This window comes from Mercenaria mercenaria, chromosome 7, assembly GCF_021730395.1.
Source record: "Mercenaria mercenaria strain notata chromosome 7, MADL_Memer_1, whole genome shotgun sequence".
NCBI classification, from domain to species: Eukaryota; Metazoa; Mollusca; class Bivalvia; order Venerida; family Veneridae; genus Mercenaria; species Mercenaria mercenaria.
In genome coordinates, this window is record NC_069367.1 from 74,867,134 (window position 1) to 74,886,964 (window position 19,831).

The 19,831-nt window shown below is 36.5% G+C and overlaps 1 long non-coding RNA gene across 3 annotated transcripts; it reads left to right on the forward strand.

The window, feature by feature from the left end:
• Positions 1-209: 209 nt before the first annotated feature.
• Positions 210-16,486, forward strand: LOC123541504 (uncharacterized). 3 transcript variants are annotated; one of them, XR_008371804.1, is made up of 7 exons: positions 210-1,241; positions 2,980-3,437; positions 3,737-3,922; positions 5,654-5,782; positions 10,220-10,405; positions 13,426-13,651; positions 14,386-16,486. It is a non-coding gene; the product is annotated as an uncharacterized LOC123541504 (long non-coding RNA). The 3 variants fall into 3 exon arrangements; XR_008371805.1 differs by having other exon boundaries at positions 215-1,241; positions 3,338-3,437; XR_008371803.1 differs by lacking the exon at positions 210-1,241 and having other exon boundaries at positions 1,369-3,437.
• Positions 16,487-19,831: the final 3,345 nt, after the last annotated feature.

A 19,831-nucleotide genomic window follows, 5' to 3' on the forward strand; every position in this document is an offset into this window, starting at 1 on the left:
TTGGCTGTATGCCCCCACATGCATTGTTTAATAGGTAATTTCTGACTGTGAGTCACCCATCATTAATCCATTATTTTTTTGAACTGCTAGGCATTAATTGGACTAAGTTTCAGAAATAATAAGTACATTCATGTTTATCTTTAAATTTATTGTATGTTTGAATTAATAAGTTTTATGGCAAGACTCAGAAATTAATAAGTAAATTTGTTTCTATCATTAGAATTTTTGAATTTCCAGTATTATTTAAAATTTTGTGTTTTTTGTTGGGTTGATTCGATGCCTTTTCCTTTGTTATTATCTATTACTTGGCTGTATGCCCCCACATGCATTGTTTAATAGGTAATTTCTGACTGTGAGTCACCCATCATTAATCCATTCTTCATTTTTGAACTGCTAGAGCATTAGGACTAAGTTTCAGAAATTAATTAAGTACATTCATGTTTATATTTAAATTTTTGGTATGTTTGAATTAATAATTTTTATAGGCAAGACTTAAAAGTTAGTAAGTACATTTGTTTCTATCATTAAATTTTTGAATTTCCAGTATTGTTTAAAATTTTGGGGTTTTTGTTCCGTTGATTCAATGCCTTTTCCTTTGTTATTATCTATTAATTGGATGTATGCCCCCACATGCATTGTTTAATAGATAATTTCTGACTGTGAGTCACCCATCATTAATCCATTCTATTATTTTTGAACTGCTAGAGCATTTAATTTAGGACCAAGTTTCAGAAATTAATTAAGTACATTCATGTTTATCTTTAAATTTTTGTTATGTTTGAATTAAAAATTTTTATAAGCAAGACTTGCATATCTAACAATAAGTAAGAAAACCAGAGTCTACTAGGTATATACGTTCTGGACAAAACTTGACAGGTCTCCTACATCACACTGACCTTGGGCTACTAGACTGTAATTTCAAAACCAAAAAAGATAACTATATGAATTGTTGTTTATAAATATATATGCATAGGTTTCTTACATATGTTTGTTTGATTTCAGCAACATTTTTAATCCCCCTCTACTAAAGGTGAAAGGTTTACCCTTTTACTATCCATAACAGTGGCGGGGGATTAAGCTATTTTTCAGACTGCCTTGTCCTGTGTAGCCATGCAGAGAACCTACCATGTGCTGGGATCAAATATGTGACCATAACCAGGCAGAGAACCTACCGCTTGGGCTGGAATCAAATCTACCATCTGTGCTGGAATGGAACCTGTGACGCCCACCGGCTTAGCTAAGTAGATATAGCGTTGGTCTACGGATCACCGGGTCATGAGTTTGATCCTCGGGCGGGGCGTATATGTTCTCCATGACTATTTGAAACGACATTGTGTCTGAAATCATTAGTCCCCCAACGTTAACTGCCCGCCATTACATGACTGAAATACTGTTGAAAAACGGTGTTAAACCCAAAACAAAACAAACAAATAATTCCGGTTGTAGAAGGTGTTTTTTTATTGGTTATGTCAAAATTCCTCTTTCTTGCTGTTCCCCCAGAATGTGAAGCCTAGGATAAGTATTAGCTCACCTGTCACATCATCACATCATCACCTCAACGCAACGGTCATATCTTATTATAAATTTATAGTATGATACAACTTTGTTGCGTTGAGGTGACGACATAATGACAAGGTGAGCTTTTGTGATCACCATTCGTCCGTGTCCCTTGGATAGGGAACTCTGCATTTGCAGAGCCATTCTTAGGTGTCCTTTTCTCTTTCAGCTAGATAGGGAACTAAATTGTGTAGATAAGGGAAGATCTCTCAAGTATAAGGTTATGTAAGTATGCAGGCGGATAATGCGTCTCCTTTGGAAAGGCATTTGAAGCCTGCTAAAAAATAATGTAACTGGTCTTTAGAATCAAATGGGTGGTGTCAAGAGCAGTAAGTAATTGCAAATTGTGAAAGAGGATTAGGACATTACATTGGACAGGCTCACATTTTGGCGGACAGTGAAAATTGTTTAAGCTAAATCTCTTAAGCTACTGGGTGTTTGGGTGCCTGGTAGAGAACCTACCACTTGCGCTGGGATCAAACCTGTGAGCGTAGCCCGACAGAGAAACTACCACTTGTGCTGGGGTCGAACTTGTGACCGTAGCCTGGCAGATTTTTTTGTTTTGGGTTTAACGCCGTTTTTCAACAGTATTCCAGTCATGTAACCGCAGGCTGTTAACCTAACTTGTGTTCCTGGATTCTGTGCCAGTACAAACCTGTTCTCTGTAAGTAACTGCCAACTTCCCCACATGAATCAGGGGTGGAGGACTAATGATTTCAGACACAGTCATTTATCAAATAGTGACGGAGAACATACGCCCCGCCCAAGGATCGAACTCGCGACCCTGAGATCCGTAGACCAACACTTACCTACTGAGCTAAGCGGGCGAGCTGTAGCCTGGCAGAGAACCTACCACTTGTGCTGGGATTGAACCTGTTACTTTAGCCCGGCAGAGAACTTACTACTTGTGCTGGGATTAAAGCTACCACTTGTGCTGGGATCAAACGTGTGACTGTAGCCAGGCAGAGAGCCTACCACTTGGGCTGGGATCGAACCTGTGACCGTAGCCCGGCACATAGCCTACCACAAGGGCTGGGATCGAACCTACCACTGTCACTGGGATCGAACCTTTGACCGTAGCCTGGCAGAGAGCCTACCACTTGGGCTAGGATCGAACCTACCACTTGCGCTGGGATCGAACCTGTGACTGTTTGATCTTGCTGTCCTTCAAAGTGTGAAACTAAAGGTACCAGAAAGTATTGTTTTTAGTTTGGATTGGAACTCTGCATTGACAGAGCCATTCTTAGATAGGTGCCCCTGGATAGGGAACTCTGCATTGCCAGAGCCATTCTTAGATGCCCCTTTCTCTTTCAGGTAGATAGGGAATTAAACTGTAGTCTAGAGAGTGGTTTGTGAGTGAGTTACCAGTATGATAGAAGCTTGGCCAAGCTAATATTTTGGTGTTTGAATTTTATATTACAGGCATCTGGTGATTACAGGGAAGCAGAGAACCAACTAGTCGTGTTACTGTTTGGATTCTGGCTCAGATTGGTTAATTTTTGAATTTTATATTACAGGCATCTGGTGATTACAGGGAATCAGAGAACCAACTAGTCATGTTACTGTGTTTGGATTCTGGCTCAGATTGGTTAATGTTCAGGCATCTGGTGATTACAGAGAACCAGCTAGTCATGTTACTGTGTTTTGGATTCTGACTCAGATTGGTTAATGTTTGAATTTTATATTACAGGCATCTGGTGATTACAGAGAACCAGCTAGTAATGCTACTGTGTTTTGGATTCTGACTCTGATTGGTTAATGTTTGGATTTGATATTACAGGCATCTGGTGATTACAGGAAAGCAGAGAACCAACTAGTCATGCTGCTGGGTGTGGATGCCTTTGTTTTCATTGAAGTCCTCGGACAGTACAGAGGAATTAGTAAGTAACCATAATCTAATTTTCTTGGTATTTCATTCATTACTGGAATTGCTTAATTGCTGCATTAACAGTGCATCTGGTGTATACCAGTTGTGCAAGTTTTCCTGTCACATTAATTGGTCTGCCAGTTGCAAGAAAAATAAGTAGATTGAAATGATGGACTGAGGTGGTTACAGGCATCTAGGTTCTTAATTTTGTTATACAAATGTAAATGATGATTTGTTATCATTAGATAAAGTTCACATTGTCCCTTGGCTCAGAATTGGCTTCTTACTGAGATTGAAACAATTCTTTTTCAGTCCTTTGCTGTTCATGACTGGCTCAGGCACAGAATGAGAAAGAGAAGATTGAGAATAAACCACAACTGTTGAAGATTCTACAAGCCCTTCAGGCTATAGATAAAGAGGGAGAGGTCAAGGAGAGATCATGCAAGGAAAAGTCAAGTCGCGGCAGACATAAAGGCCATGGATACAGATGACACATAGGTAAGAGGTTAATGATGGATATGTTAGCAGAGCAGTGGGAAGAATTAAGAGCTTATATGTGTAAATCAAACGGAATGAGCAGGTGATACAATGAAGGGCAGGCTTAGGAGAAGACAGACTGTTTGGTCATTGAAATAGAAAGGTTTTGTTTGATAATTGGTAAATTGCATCTGCCATGATCATTTGATGCATTGAATTATTAGTCCCCTACCAGTTTCGGGGACTATAGGAATGCACTTTTCCATTCATCTGTCCATTCAAAATTTCATGTCTGGTCCACCAGTCTGTCATTCGTGAAGGGATTTTAATATTACTTGGAACAAGTGTTCCCCATGATGAGACAATATAGCATGCATATGACCGTACCCCTGGCTCAAAAGTCAAGATCACAATAGGAGGTCAAAGGTCAGCAGGGCCTTTTTCCTGTCCAGTCCATAACTCTGCTATCCATGAAAGGATTACTTGACACAAATATACCTCATAATAAGACGATGTTCCATGCAAAACTTTGAGACCCCTAGCTCACACTTGGCAGTCAAATGTTTACATGGCATAAACAGGGTCTGTTTCGTGTCCAGTTCATAACATTCATTAAGGAATTTAAATATTACTTGGCACAAATATTTCACATGATAAGACAGTGTGTCATGTGCAAAACCTGAAGCCCTAGCTCAAAGGTCAAGGTCACAATTGGGGGGTCAAAGGTTGACAGGGTTTTTTTTCCTGTCCGGTCATTAACTATCCATCAAGGGATTACAGTATTACTCAGCATGTTTCCATTGACGAGATGACATGTTATATGCAACACCAAGAACCCTAGCTTAAAGGCCAAGGTTACACTTCAAAGTTCAATAGAATTTTTTATCTTGTCTGGTCTGTAACTTTGTCATGCAAAATAGGATTAATATATCAGTTAACACAAATATTCCCCTGAATAAAGCTATGCGTCATATGCAAAATCCAGACAGCTGAAAGGTTAAGGTCGCACTTGGAAGTCAAAAGGTCAAAATGTTTTTTTAGCTCAGCTATACCAAGTATAAGGAGGACTATCCTACTCGACCCGTGTTGGCATTTGCGTCTCTCTGCATCCCCACCTTGGTTAATGTATTTTAGGTCACCTGTCACTTAGTGACAGGGTGAGCTCTTGTGATCGCCCTTCGTCTGTCATCCATCCGTCTTCCTGCCGTCCGTCCACAATTTCTTGTGAACACGATAGAGACCACATTTTGCAAGCAATTTTGATCAAACTTGTACAGAACTTGTATTGGCATATCTCGGTTCCTTTTGAAAACTGGTCAGATCTTATCATGGGTTCTAGAGTTACTGTCACTTAAAGGGCCAGAATTTGCTACTTTTGTGCATCAACAATTGCTTGTCTGCACAATAGCAGCTTTCATTTATGATTTTATTTTTACCAAACTTGCACACAACTTGTATTACCATAAGATCTTGTTTTCTTTCTTGAACTGGCTAGATCCCATTATGGGTTCTAGAGTTATGGCCCCTGAAAGGGCCAAAATTAGCTATTTTGACCTTGTCTGCACAGTACCAGCTTTTTACTTAGAATTTCAGATTAAAGTTTTGATGCACTTTCACGCTATCTCTATTATTACTGAATAAACATTGGGTCTGACAAATATAGTTTCAAAATGCAAACTTTACCTGTAAAGACCATTCAGAGTGTATTTTCAAAATATGTATTTTACCTTTCACACTTGTAAATATTTACAGGAGCTAGCTTTGGTTTGTAAGTAAATTTGACCTTGAGGACCTGTCCTTCACACATGGCAGTAACTTGATGGCAAACAAGGAGTATCAATTGTGGGACGGTTTATTCAGGAAACAGAGGAAAGGATATGAGTAAGTACATGTTGCAGCACTAACCACAATCCTTTGATTCAGATGAGGTACTATGCAATACTGTTATAATTTTTAGCTCAACTATACGAAGTATAAGGAGAGCTATCCTACTGGACATGGTGGGGCGGGGAAGGGGTGCGGGGCCTCCGTGTGTGTCTGAAATTACATGGATTGCAGAATTCTTTATGAGGAAGTCATCTAGGTGACAGACGTTCAATCTATGAAAGAGTTATTTGAAAACATTTCAGTCAGCAATACTTTGTCCTTTTTAAAGCAGATAGGCATTTATCACAATCTGAAACCATATATTTTTATTTACACATTTTGCAATATTGTTGTTTGTCACTAATATTTGAATCCTTTATATATGTTTTTGCATAAATGTTATTAGACGTGCTTTACAATTTACTTTACATTTTATATGTTTATACATATTTACATAATGGTTATTTAGAGATGCTTTACAATTTACGTTTTCAAAGCGCTTGTTTTTGGCGATATATGGCCTTTTTGTGTCGGTTGGTTCGCCTTAACGTGGCTCGCTACCCTTACAGAAGAAAAAGGCCTGCTGCATACTCTTGCTGTGTACATACAGCGTATATGATGCGTACATGATGTGTACTGAAATCAAGGGCTTTAAATAGTACGCAGGATATACACCGCACATACACCGACAGTACGTTTGTAGTACACTTTTGACATGCAAATGAGCTCTGCCGCGTACTACTTGCTGCGTACATGCTGTGGACTACATAGTACACAGGATGTACGCTCCAGAGGAATTTAGTATGCGGGAAATAGTACGCAGCATGTACGCGGCACATACACTTTTCACATGCAAATGAGCCTGCGGTGTACTACCCCTGCGGCGTACATGCTGTGTACTCCTGGCCCGAGTCCTGCGGCGTACATGATGTGTACTCCTGGCCCGAGTCCTGCGGCGTACATGCTGTGTACTCCTGCTGTATACATGCTGTGTACTCTTGTGGCGAAACTGCTGTGATAATGTAAATTCCTTACCCCACCAACTTTCGTATGCAAATGCTGATCATTTGGACAGAAAAAAACAGAAGAAAGATAAGTGACATGCATCAATAAGTATTTACCCTTACCAAAATAATGTAGATTGATGCTATCAAATAAATTAGTATGCTTTTCTTCATCCACTTTTCAATGAAATAAATCAATTTTTGTAGCATATAATTTGGTAAACATTTGAAGAAAATGGCGTAACTGCATAAAGGGGAAACAACTTTAATGCAACTAAATATAAGTGTTATGATTTATTATAGACGATGTGTGCGTAGTATGTATTTATTTTGATTAAAATCCATCTGAGAACAATCTATGACTGGAATTATATAAGCATTTATACACTTTTACTTCTGTAGAAAGTAGCGCACCAAAAAATTTTGGATTGATTTTTTCCAATGGGGCAAGCTCAATTAGCCAAAAACGTTCTGAAAATATACGAGCGGCAAATCCAATGAACAACTTTTTAATTTGGTGAGGCCTTAATGAGTTAACATAATGAGCATTAAAGCCTTTATTATAAAGTTTATAAAACATGATAGAAAGGTGTTTTGCTTAGAGTATTCAAATAACAGAGAGAGCTATTAATTCTTCTCATTCGGGCGCTGTTGAGGCATTATCTTGGTAATTATTTCATGTATTACAAAATGTAATGCAACAAAGTTCAAATAAGGCTTTTCAATTATCCAAGTTAGAAAGCTCCAGGATTAATTCAAAATGAAAAAGAATATATTTTTACACTGCATGCAAGGTGCAGCTCAGAAATCACTAAGATGTAAGCTTCACAAATGAACATTGCAAATAGTTTGGCAAATTTTCATTGTTCAGAATACCGGTAATCTGAACTATTCTATGCTATTAAGACAAAAGTTACTCGGAAATCAAGTTCTTGCTTCCAAAAAAAAAAAAAAAATGTACAAATCCTTCCTGCATGAAGTGTACTTCAGACTTTTACCTAAAAAACTTCAAAGTACAAAACACCAAAAGAAAATGAACAAGTCCCTCCCGCGTTTATGAAGTTTACTTCAGACTTTAACTTATAAAAAAAAAACTAAGTATAAATGCCAAAAGAAATTGTACAAGTCTTTCCCGCGTATATGAAGTGTACTGCACAAATTTCAAAGTATCTGCGGTGTACATGCAGTGTACTATTTTCTTATACAAGTCCCTCCTGCGTACATGCAGTGTACTCCTTAAATTTTCAGAGTCTGTGCTGCGTACTTGAAGTGTACTAGTGACCTCCTGCGTACATGCTGTGTACTCGTCGAAATAGTACGCGACATGTACGCGGCATGCGGTGTATGTAAAATGTACTCCTCTGGCGTACTACTGTGTTCGTGGCATATACACAGCAAATACGCAGCATGTACGCCACAGAGGCTTGCTTCTGTAAGGGTACTTTCCTCACGAATTTTGGCACCATCACAGATTGTGATGATTTTTGGCATAACTGAACGATAATGCATTCCCTTTCAAATGATGCATTTTTATGCCCCCGAAGGGAGGCATATTAGTTATAACTGTCCGTCCCTTCGTTAGTCACAATGTTAACTTTTTGCATGAAGGCACTTTACTCGCGAACCGCTGCACCCAGGATCTTCAAACTTCACATGCTGATAGTACTTTATGAGTACACCAACCCTACTGACTTTGGGGTCACCAGGTCTAAGGTCAAGGTCACAGGAGTCAACGTAACTTTTTGCATGAAGGCACTTTACTCGCGAACCACTGCACCCAGGACCTTCAAACTTGACATGCTGATAGTACTTTATGAGTACACCAACCCTACTGACTTTGGGGTCACCAGGTCAAGGTCACAGGGGTCAACGTTAACTTTTTGCATGAAGGCACTTTACTCGCGAACCACTTCACCCAGGACCTTCAAACTTCACAATGCTGATAGTACTTATTGAGTACACCACCCCTTCTGACTTTGGGGTCACCAGGTCAAAGGTCGAGGTGCTGTGGGGGCATTTGTCACCATAAGTGACAGCTCTTGTTTAAATTAATGTCTGATATAGTTTTGACATCGAAGCGCCCTCTAGCAGCAACAATAAATTTGCGGTTTTTTACTGTTGAATGCTCAAGATTCTGGCGGGTGGGCAGCGTCCACAGACTTTGTCCGAAGCATACCTTCTACATGCATGGAGGGATTTTAATGAAACTTGGCACAGTTGTTCACCATCATGAGACAGTGTCATGCACAAGAACCAGGTCCCTAGGTCTAAGGTCCATAAATATAAGCTATTTATAGTAACAACATGCCACCTGGTGTCCATCCGTCTTTTAGCAATTTTGTGTGTGCTCTGTAACTCTTTAACCCCTTGAAGGGTTTTGGAGAGACTTGACACAAATGTTCACCACATCAAAACGACATGCAGAGCGCATGTTTTGGATGACTCGCTTCAAGGTCAGGTCAAACTTTGGGGTCAAAGATCATATGACTATGTTTCATGTCCGCTCTGTAACTCCTGAACTGCTGGAAGGATTAAAAAGAAACTTGGCATAAATAGTCACCACATCAAGACGACATACAGAGCCAGACTTTCTGATGGCTCGCTTCAAGGTCAAGGTCACACTTAGGGGTCAAAGGTCATACCTTTGGGCTTATATTGCTCCAAATTGCAGTGTTCTTGTTGAATATGAAATATTAAGGCCTCTTTGCATTGCTGAAAATCCTTATCATACAAGTCTTCTTGTAAAAGGATGAAAGTAGTGTCTTGCAAAATGAGACAGTTGATTGAATAATAAAGGTGACACTTATTACACCAAAAAATCCTGGATTTTACCCGAGTGATCTAGACGGTTGTCTATACAGCTGCAGAAAAGGTTGATTACAGTTCTAAGCTTTGTAGGTATCAGAATAGGTGGGAAATTTATTTTACTCAGTTTGAAGTGGTATATACAGTCGACATTGTATTAAGAGACCACTCAAGGGACTGCTAAGAAGTGGTCTCTTAATGAATTTCAGTCAGATGAAAAGAAGTCGTTCAACTGTTAATGTAACTGTATTTATTATGAACATACATGTATGGTTTAAAAATCTGTTTCAAACTCTTTTCCAAGTCCACAAATGGGAAAATTTTGGCTAGATTGTCAGTTCGACTGATACAGAGGTTAATTGCATTCAGTCACGTGCAAAACATATTGGTTAATTACACAGATGAAGAAATGCGGTAGAATTTTGGTACCCGGTCGCTTAAAAGATACTTTGGTCCAGTATTTTACCTGTCAGGACTACATTAATGTGGTCGCTAGTCGTTAAAAAAAAAAAGTTGTTTAATTGAATATGTTTATGTACTGAAAACTTTTGAGAGGGATTTTGACTGGTCGTTTAATACAAAAATCGCTTAATAGAGGTGGTTGCAAGTACGATGTCGACTGTACATGTATTTGTGTTTGTAGATGTTGAGACGTCTTGGAAGAACTCGGTGAGGGTATAATGTTGACCAATCACAGTGAGTTAAAGTACTATCCATCATTGATGAATCAGTTGGAGAGGCAGTTTATTTGCAAAATGGCTGACAATTTGAATGCAGAAGTTGTTCTTGGAACAGTGCATTCTAGTCAAAGAAGCAGTAGATTGGTTAGGTAAGTCGTGTGACTTCTCATACAGTGTTTTGCAGAAATCTGCTAAAATTAATTACCTTTGACGTAGTAATATTGATGTACATGTAATTTCTAAACTTTGTATCAGTTTGAGAGAGGTTGAGATGTCATGTATTTTAAGCATGATGGTATATAAGGGTTTTCTTAACATTGTAATGAGGAGGTCTGAAATATATTTTTCAAAACTTAAATAAGTATTGTCAAGGAATTTAAGAGAAATCAAATTAAGAAGTCTAAGCAAAGTCTATTTGTTTGTTTTGGGTTTAACAACATTTTTTTGATAGTCATGGAGAACATACACCCAGCCGGTTGATTGAACCTCGCAACTGTGACAGGGTTTTTTTTCCGGCTGTTTTTATAGCCGTTTTTCGGCTATATTCCCAATGCTAAAAAGTATGTATTTTTCCCAAAATTAATGCAAAAATTCCCAATCTACATTCAGAAAAAGAAAATTCATCAAAATTGCACAAAAATTGACCAAGTTATGGACAATTTCGTAATGGAAGTATGTTTAAAGATGTTCTACAATGGGAATCAAGTGTATGAGAAAGTGCTTACACACATCCTTACTATATATTATGGGACTAAATATTTCCCAATTTGGAACATTTATGCGTCCAGATTCCCAGTTCTGGGGGTATAGGCTATGTTCCCAAATTAGCTAGAAAAAAACCTTCTTTAGACATTGTTCAAAGAATTGAATTCTGTGCAGAATTCTGGTTGCCATGGCAACCGAAAGGAAAAACTTTAAAATTCTTCTCAAAAACCAGAAGACCTAGAGCTTAGATATTTGGTTTGAAGCATTGCCTAGTAGACCTCTACCAATTTTGTTCAAATCATGACCCCGGGGTCAAAATTGACCCTGCCCCAGAGGTCACTTGATTTTACATAGGAAAATCGTAAAAAATCTTCTTCACAAAAACCAGAAGCCCTATAGCTTAGATATTTGACATGTAGCATTGCCTAATGGACCTCTACTAAAATTGTTCAAATCATGACCCCGGGGTCAAAATTGACCCCGCCCCAGGGGTCACTTGATTTTACATAGGAAAAGTCTTCAAAAATTTTCTAAAAATAAACCAGAAGGCCTAGAGCTTAGATATTTGACATGTAGCATTGCCCAGTGGACCTCTACAAAATTTGTTCAAATCATGACCCCTGGGGTCAAAATTGACCCCACCCCAGGGGTCACTTGATTTTACATAGGAAAATCTTCAAAATTTTTCTAAAAGTAAACCTGAAGGCCTAGAGCGTAGATATTTCACGTGTATCATTGTCTAGTGGATCACTACAAAATTTGTTCAAACATGTCCCCTGGGGACAAAATTGACCCCGCCCCATGGAGTTTCTTGATTGTACATCGAAAAATCTTCAAAATTTTCTAAAAATAAATCAGAAGGCCTAGAGCTTAGATATTTGACATGTAGCATTGCTTAGTGGACCTCTACAAAATTTGTTCATATCATGACCCCCGGGGTCACTTTATTTTACATAGGAAAATCTTCAAAAAAATTTCTTGAAATAAACCAGAAGGCCTAGAGCTTAGATATTTCACATGTAGCATTGCTTAGTGGACCTCTACAAAATTTGTTCAAATCATGACCCCCAGGGTCAAGTTGACCCCGCCCCAGGGGTCACTTGATTTTACATAGAAAAATCTTCAAAAATTTTCTAAAAATAAACTAGAAGGCCTAGATCTTAGATATTTGACATATGACATTGCCTAGTAGACTTCTACAAAATTTGTTCAAATCATGACCCCTACTGTCAAATTAACCCCACCCCATGGGGTTACTTGATTATACATAGAAAAATCTTTTTCTAAAAAAAAAGCAGAAGGCCTAGAGCTTAGATATTTGACATGTAGCATTGCCTATTGGACCTTTACAAAAGTTGTTCAAATCTTGACCCCCCAGGGGTTACTTGATTGTACATAGGGAAATCTTCATAAATTTGCAAAAAATAAACCAGAAGGCCTAGATCAAATCATGACTCTCGGGGTAAAATTGGCCCCGCCCCAGGGGTTACTTGATTGTACATTGGAAAATATCCCAAAATTTTTCTAAAAAACATCAGTTTGACATTTGAAACATGTAGCTCATATTACTCTGGTGAGCGATCCTAGGTCATCATGACCCTCATATAGTCAAATTATGCCCTCTTTTAGACTTAGAAAATCCTGGTTAAAGTTTTGCATGTAGGTACATACAGCTATTATCAAAAGACATATATTTGAAATTTATTTTTTCTTTTTCTAGATGATTACCAACCTCGCTGGGTCAAGTCCCATAACTCTGACATGTATTTTTGGCATATTATGCCCCCTTTTGGACTTAGTAACTTGCATGTAAAATTTCAACCAGTGTTTTCTATCTCCAAAAGCTACCATGCAGATATTGAATTGAAACTTCACATGTGTCTTCTAGGTTATAAAACTAGTTGATGGCATCAAGTCCCATAACTCTTCATTTTAGCCAGATTATGCCTTGTATGCACTTAGAAAGTCCTGTTTATTTTTATGCCCCTAGTACTGATGCAGTAGGCGTATAGTGATTGTCCTATCTGTTTGTCCATCCAAGCCCACAAATGAAATGTTGGGTACAGAGAACGATAGGTAACAGTAAATTCTGTTCATTCCGTAGTGTTTATTGGGTACTTTTTGTCGCATATTGGGTACTTCTTAACAAAAGAAATACCCAGTAAAGGTCCATCTGTGGGAACGTCTGTTTGTCAGTCTGTACAAGGTTAACCAAATGGGACTGTTTCGTCTAGCATCAGTATCCCTAACTAGAATAAGTTGATACTAATGCAGATGTAACTTGTGACCATTCCTCATCTTCAGACATCACCTTGAAGTTGACCTTGTTTTGGACTTAGGTTGCTTTGTATCGACATGGATGCCACCAGGGTCATCCAGTGTTTATTGAACGCAGCTCTTTGCTTTTAAATAAATTGATTTTTTAATTAACAGTTTGTGTATTATTTGACTATTTTTTTATCAGGGCGCAAGTAGAAATTGACAAGGCAGCGAAGCATTCTTGTGTAGATGACAACAATGACTGCATCTCTAAAAAATGAGGAAAAAAGGTCAACCCAGTCATCATCAACACTCTGTCAACAGAAGTGCTGTCAGAACATGGAAAAAACAGTTTCCATGCCAAACTAGAACTGGAATGTCATGTGCAGGCGACACGGCTTGGCACAAAAGAGGATTTGACAGTTTAACATGTAAGCTTTTATTCTGTAATAGTGTTATCCAGTCTGTTCAGCTCAATGGGTGAGAGTATATTTATTTAGGAGTTTGTCACAAGGACACAGTTTATGTTGAGAAGCTGCCACTGATCCTGTTTCAAGAGGGGAGTTCAAGCCTGTAACCCTGGTTCCCGGAGAGCCAACATTCGGAAACTATCAGCCTCAGTAAATATTCCTTGCAAAATATTTCTATGATATTTGTAAGATAAAAAACATCTGAATATTTCCAATTGAAACAGCACAGAAGGAAGTAGAGAATCATAACTATGATAGAAATGTTTTTAGCTCAACTGTCACGTAGAAACTAGGTGAGTTTTTGTGATCGTCCTTGGTCTGTTGTCTGTCCACTATTTCTTGTGTTATTGAAACAGCACAGAAGGAAGTAGAGAATCATAACAATGATAGAAATGTTTTTAGCTCAACTGTCACGTAGAAACTAGGTGAGTTTTTGTGATTGTCCTTAGTCTGTTGTCCGTCCACAATTTCTTGTGAACACAATAGAGACAGCAGTTTGCAATCAGTTTTAATCAAACTTGCACACAAGTTGTATTAGCATAATATTTCAGTTCCTTTGAAAAATTGGCCAGATCCCATCATGGGTCCCAGAGTTATGGCACCTTAAAGGGTCAAAATTTACCATCAGAGTTATGACCACCAGAGAACAAACACCATCTGGCTCATATCATATTTTATTGTTGTTGTCTTTGCAGTTCAAGGCGGACATTTTCCTCATATCACACTGATAGCTGCTGCAGAGCTGAACAGTAGACATTCCTTCAATACATACGTTTTACCTAAAACACTGATCACCGCAACAGCCCAACAAGTTACTGGAATTGTAATGTCAGGTAGTAACTCTGTCAGTAAATGGAATGCCAGTGGAAGCAAAATTTATAACTCCATCACTGGAAAATGTTTTGTAAAAGGCTAGAACAATTTGACAATGTCATTCTGGTGGCCCGCAATGGCAGAAGATTTGACTTTCCAGTTCTGATGAAAGCAGTAGCTTGTTGTAAAATTCGTGAGAGTTTTTTTAAATGTGCGTCTGGATTTCTTGATTCTCTAACAGATTTACGTAAACTTCTTCCTGGCACTTTCTCGTACAAACAAGATCTTGTACAGAAACTTTTGAGTGGAAGTTATGGAGAGTGAAAGCTATGGAACACATAATGCCAAGAAGGATGTTAAAGCATTAGAAAATCTTTGAAAATATGTGTCAATATCACCTAAAACAATGCTTTTATTTAATTATTCTCCAAAATCTACATCAAATATTCAGGCCTCAACCGAAATCATTTTGAAAGTAATTGTCAAGCACAAGGGAGAAGATGGGCTGAGGAACAGTACATTGTTGATATAGTGAAGGACAACCATGTGTTACAAACACAAAGAGGGCATTAGAGACAGTTATTCCAAACCTTGTGGAGTATTTAAAAATAATTTTATCATACCTCATTGCTTATGCCCCATATTTTAATTTTGAAAGAGTAAGAATGTTCAAAAATGATGTGTCTTGATCTGTATGTCAAGTTTTATGCTTTGATTTGGTTATCTTTTTTGAACTATTAGAACATATTATTATATGTATATCAACATTTTACTTTATTAAAAGGATTATTACTACTATATTTATTTTTATGTACAAGTGTAACATGCATTTTTCATTAACAGAAGTAAAAAAAAAAATGGGAGTTCTTTGTTTTAAAATCTTGTGAATTTAGGTTTACAGTATAAAGCTTTTGTTTATATTTTTGCCCCTACTCTAAAAGAAGGTATATTTTACCCCTACTCTAAAAGAAGGTATTTTTAGAAAATCAGATGGTAAAAGTAGATTTTCTTTATGTATTTGTTTCATACAATGATACAAATAATTTGTATGTAGTCATCACACATATAACACTTATAACTTAAAAAAAAAAAAATGTCGAGACCAGAATTTTTTCCTGAAAATTGCCAACTTTACGACTGAGGGTATAAAAGAAAAGTATTTCAAATAAATTCTTGTACAAATGTATGTCATAAATTTTTATATATATTTATTCAGCATTGTTTTAGTAACTTACACTGAAACTGTTGTATTTTGATAAAGTTGGAAAAAAATATGTAGAATTTCACGTAGTTTATTTCATTTTTAAGTCAAATTTGCAGATAAGGAGTTATGATTTTATAATATTTTTTTTTAATGGTTAAAATCATTTAAAATCTTAGAAATAATTCACCCAGGTGATACAGATAATAAAAATAAAAAGCTTGGTTAGATTTGAAATGTAACCATTCAGGGCCCTAAATCATTCATTAACTCATTTAAAAAATGTGTCTGTACACGATGCTTCGTGGAACCTATGTCACTGTTCCGTACAGTGTACTCCAACCTGCCTTTCCATGTTTCTAGTTACTTGTGAACAAGTGGCAAAATGAAAGTAAACTGTCCAGTCAGTTGTCTGAAATGTGCAAATGTTTGGTCCAAATAAGGTAAACTGGTGTTCTTTAGTAAAAAAAACTTATGTACTCTTGGTTTTTATGTTGTATGGTTACAACAAAGTGTTGGTGATATTGGTATGTTTCTATCTGTAGTTAAACAAAGGTTACACGATCAGTTCAGTCAAAATTGGCACAAGAGATTAGAAAACTCGAGTAGAGCATTATTTTACAGAAATATTTCAAATTTTAGGTTCCAGCCATACTTAGAATATATTGCAAACAATAGATTTTGTCAGTCATTAGTGAGATTAAGAGTTTCTTCTCATAGATTACAAATAGAAGCAGGGCGTTGGTCAAGACCAGCAGCTACACCATTAAATGAAAGATTATGTCATGTTTGTAACGTCTTAGAAGACGAGTATCATTTTATAATACAATGTGTAATATATAATAAACTTAGATGCACATATATACCATCGAAATACTGGAGAAGACAAAACATGTTTAAATTTGTAGATTTATTAAATGATGAAAACAAAATGAGTGTAAGAAAGCTTGGAACATTCATATACAATGCTTTTAAGAAATGCAATGAAGTGTTATATGGTAATCATTAACGATATATTATGCAATGTTATTATACCCAAAAATATAAATGAATTGTCCTTGGTAACAAAACCATAGTGCTGTGAATAAGAATATCAATATAAATAATGATTCTGTTAATTTGCACTTTTTAATTGTTTATTTTTCTCATAGCATATTTCCATATATTCTTGCATGATGTAAATACATGCAGTTCTATTCCAGCCAGTCACTATTCACCATAAAATTTTGTACTTGTATGCCTCATGGGCTTCTTAGCCTAATGGATTTATATGAAATAAAACTGTAAAACTGTAAACATCAAATATAGAATCTTAACATTGCTAAGCAGTGAATATTAAAGACAAGGTACATAGTGGAATTATAGAGATATAGCAAGACTTATGAAGGGAAGTCGGACATAATATTTTTGCATACATGACGGAGCAGATTTTGTTTGAATTTGCATTGTTTTAAGGCCTGTTCAAGGCTGTTTCAGATAAGTATACTGATCTTTAATTAAAAATGTTTTGAATGTTTTTGTTTAGAATTCAATACCAAATGAAATTTGCTCAACATGTTTTCTAGCATCTTTTAAAAAGAAATATAAAAAGTGTATCTTGCATTTGACTGCCTAAAGAATCTTTGTTTATATCAGCTGAATAACAACTATGCCATTATAATATAATTATGCATGTATATATTATGACACTAATTGATTGCCTAAATGGAAATTGTATAAATGGATACTTATAGGTGATATATATTTTAAGGGGTATTTGTCTAGGAATGAATGTGATATTTATTAGCATATGTGATAGTGTAAATTTTATTTGGTTGTTGTTGTTCAGAAGGCCACATTTAATGGTAAGAAGTATCATTTGTACTTTTCACTAATCTTTATCTTCATTTGCTACCTTCTATAGATAAAGATTTTAAAGTTCTCCGTATTACGTATTACGTAGTATAGAGGAGAACTGTTGTCTTGACATGGTATATCACAAAATCGCTCAAGCGTTGTATAAGGGATTAAATATTGGTGAGCGATTTTGGTGTGTTGAAAATCAGTTCTACGCTAAGCTTCGAGTTGTCAACACTCTTTGTTTCGTAAGTTACACGTCAACAGAGTATTCAAGTTCAAAATATAGGTATTAAAGTTGTTCAAAGTAAACTTTTACAATGTTCAAATTTAGTTAGAAATATGTAACGTACTACATTTTTAAAGTACAGACTGTAAATAAGCAGATTAGAGCAGAGTCTTAGAGAATCATTGTTTTTGTATGTTCACGATGTACCGTAGAGATGAGAATATCCCGACATCCTATGTCCGGAGAACAGCTTTGCATTTGCCACGGGTACAGGTTTCTTCTACGGGAGTTTTTTCTGTGCGGCATTGTTGTTTCATTGATGGACAAGTTTGGTGCAGTCGTTTACAACGTTTCAATACAAAAACCAGAATTAGCTAGTTCAAATTATTAATGACACTAGGTTGAATACTGGCGTAAATTATTTAGCATGTAGCTATATACATTTATATTTTGTAAAAAATACGAGGAAAAGTTACAATTTGTAGATATTAAAAGGAATGTAAATAGTAATATATACTTATATTAACTTACAACTATATATGTTTTACGAAATTTGTATTTAATGTTTTGTACATTGATATCCTGCTCAGCAAACAAAATAAATCTCACGCTTAGCTCATTGCAAAAAGTGTTTTGTTATTTGTGAGGTAAGGTGTCAAGACGTTATTATTACAACAGAAGACAATCCACATTTTGTCTAAGGTTTTCTTTGGCTGCTTACTTACTCCTTAAACTGTAATATTATTCTTTCAAGCATTTTTAGGGTGTGTGTCATACAATGTGTTTCGCATTGTTTCAAGTATTTATTCTGTATGCATCTCAAATACACATCAGGTTGCAACATTTAAGGGTATTCTTACTAAACATACTCAGAGTTGGGCATGCCCCTCACCTCACTAAAACTTTAGCACTCCAACAAAACCAAAATTCTGGATCATCACTACATCGTATGACACAAGGGTCATAACTCTCGCACCAATATATCATGAATTATCTCCCCTTTTTACTTGCACTTTCACATTATCTCTGTTATTACTACATGGATTTGATTCAAACTGAAAGTAGTTGCTTCATATCACCCACATCATGTGACATAAGGTCCATAACTCTTGCATCAATATTTCATGAGTTATGCCCACTTTTACTTAGATTTTCAGGTTAATTGTGGTGACTTAATGAATTTGATTAAAATTTAGATTAGTTTTTCCAGATCATCAACCTCATCATGAATTTTGGTGCACTTTCACTGTATCTCAGTTATTACAGAGAGGATTTGATTCCAGCTTCAAACAGTTGTTTCACATCATTTTAACTCAAGGACCATAACTCTTGCACCAATATTACATGAATTATGCCTTTGCTTTTGAATTTCAGTAGTTCAATTTTGGTGCCTTTTCACCATGTCCCTTTAATACTTATTTAGTGTTTTGATACACTTACCTTTATCTCTCTTATTACCTACTAACTTGCTCAGTAATCGGATCACATGAAATATAAGAATAAAATAGAATAAAATATCTTTATTTGTAATAAGCCATCTATGGTCCGTGAACAAAGCATCAATAATCATAGTATATAAAACACAATGATAATATGACCGGTCAGATTATGAAAAGGAATAACATTACACAAATAAGAGAGACAAAATTTCAAACATTAATTGTAAACCGAATCTTTTTCGGCATTTGAATGCTTAAATACTCGAAAACAGTTTTCTTCTTTCAAAAGCCTTAAATATGTTTGTTGATAGTTTTCAGATCACCTGAGCACAATGTGCTTAGGGTGAGATTTTGTGATGGCCCGGTGTCATTCTGTCCACACCTTTTCTTGAAACAACATCTCTGAAAGCTTTGGGTGGAAGTTGATGAAACTTGGCTTGGATGTTTCTTTGGTGATCTTTTTTTCAAAGGAAACTGCTTGGATGCACATAGGGGCTGCCAAAGCTAAAAATAGAGAAATCATTTAATGACATCTGCTGTTAACCCTTACCCTGCTAAATTTCTATAATGAATTTGTCCATCTTCCAATTTGGACTGTACCATTAACTATTAAAAGGGTTGCT